Source organism: Triticum dicoccoides, chromosome 1B (assembly GCF_002162155.2).
Source record: "Triticum dicoccoides isolate Atlit2015 ecotype Zavitan chromosome 1B, WEW_v2.0, whole genome shotgun sequence".
NCBI classification, from domain to species: Eukaryota; Viridiplantae; Streptophyta; class Magnoliopsida; order Poales; family Poaceae; genus Triticum; species Triticum dicoccoides.
Window position 1 is genome coordinate 63,160,807 of NC_041381.1, and position 1,994 is coordinate 63,162,800.

The window sequence follows — 1,994 nt, forward strand, 5'->3', positions numbered from 1 at the left end:
GGGGGGTCGGCGGCGGCGGTTGAGTAGGGGAATCGAGGGTGCGGGGGGTCGGCGGCGGTGGCCGGTGGACCGGGGGGTGCTCGGCGGCGAGGGGGACCGAATCTGGCGAGGTGGGATAGCGATCGAGATGGAGGGGGATCGAGATCGAGTGTCCATGAAATTTAAAAATATTCATGATAGTTCAAAAAGTGCCCATGAAATAAAATCGAGAAATGAAGGCTACGATTTAAATACAATCGATCTTAGCTAGCTATCTGTTAACAATCTTCTTGCCCTTCTTTTTCGCAAATGGAGTTCTTCTGTGGAACGGAGGTCCTTTAGGTAGGGTGGTCCTGCTTCTTCTTGTGGTGTATGCTGCTACTTCATCATCGTCGTCATGTTCGATCCTCGGGTCGCCGTACTTGTCGAAGTCTTGCTCATTGGCTACTCCATCCATTCCGATGATCTTCCTTTTGCCTCTCCTCACGACAACATGACTGGTCTTTGACGGGTCGGTAATGAAGAAGCATTGGTCCACTTGGGAAGCCAGTACCCATGGCTCATTTTTCGCAGTGACGTTTGCGCCCGCGGTCTTGGATTTGGCTTCGGGTATAACCATGGTGGTGAAATACCGGTCTTCTTTTAGGACGCTCTTGGCCCATCTGACACAGAACATCGGGACCTTCTCTCCAGCGTAGCTCAGCTCCCAGATCTCCTCGATCCTTCCGTAGTATCTGTCCTTGTCGTTACCGGTGTAGGATTCCATCGTTACCCCGGAGTTCTGATAACCATCGCTCTTCATGTCCTTGGCCTCGGTGTAGAATGTGTAGCCGTTGATATCGTACGCCTCATAGGTCATCAGGTTGTGCTCGGCGCCCTGTGACAAGGAGAATATGAGTTGTTCTTCCGCGGAAGAATCCTCATGTAAAGGGTACGACAGAAGCTTCTGCTTGAACCAACACGTGAAACATGAGTTGTGCTCTTTGAGTATATCTCCGTCCGTCCTCTGTTGGCCTCGGTCATTGTACGTGTTCTTAATAAAGGTTTTGTGCTCTACCACCCAAGGATCGACCACGTCTATGTGTTGTAGCGCGACTAGGTTTGCTCTTTCAAAGTCGGCGAGTCGACCCTCGAAGTCGACATGCATTTCGCGGCGACCCTCACGGTGACCCCATCCAGTGAGCCTGCCGAGGTGCCTGTTGACGGGCAGACCAACGGGGTTCTCGATGCCTAGATAATTCGTGCAGTAGGAGATGCACTCTTCGGTCAGAAAGCCCATGGCTATGCTTCCCTCTGGACGTGACATGTTGCGAACGTATCCTTTGATGACACCATTCATCCTTTCGAACGGCATCATGCTGTGCAGGAATGTCGGCCCGAGTTGGATGATATCCTCCACTATATGGACCAGCAGATGCCCCATAACGTCGAAGAATGCAGGCGGGAAGTACATCTCAAGCTCGCATAGTATCACCACGATCTCCTCCTGTAGCCTTCTGAGTTGCCTCACGCCAATCGACTTCCGAGAGATGACATCGAAGAAGTTGCATAGGCCAAATAGCGTTTCACGGACGTGCGCGTCCATGATCCCACGGATTGCAACTGGAAGTATCTGCGTCATCAGCACGTGACAGTCGTGAGACTTCATCCCGCTGAACTTCTGCTTCGCTGGGTCTAGGTATCTGCTTATCTTCCCCGCGTAACCGTAAGGAAGTTTTACTCCTAGGAGGCAGGTGAAAAACTGCTCGATCTCCTCCTGACTTAGAGTGAAGCACGCGGGAGGGTAGTCATTTCCGGTCTTCTTGGCCTTTTTGCCTTTGCGACGACTTTCTGTGTCCTGCTTCGCCTCATCATCATCATCATCATCATCATCATCATCATCATCATCATCATATATAGCATGAAGCTCCTGCCTGATGCCCATTGATTTCAAGTCTGCCCTTGCTTTCGGCCCATCTTTGGTCCTCTCTGGCATGTTGAGGAGGGTACCAAGCAGACTCTCGCACACGTTCTTC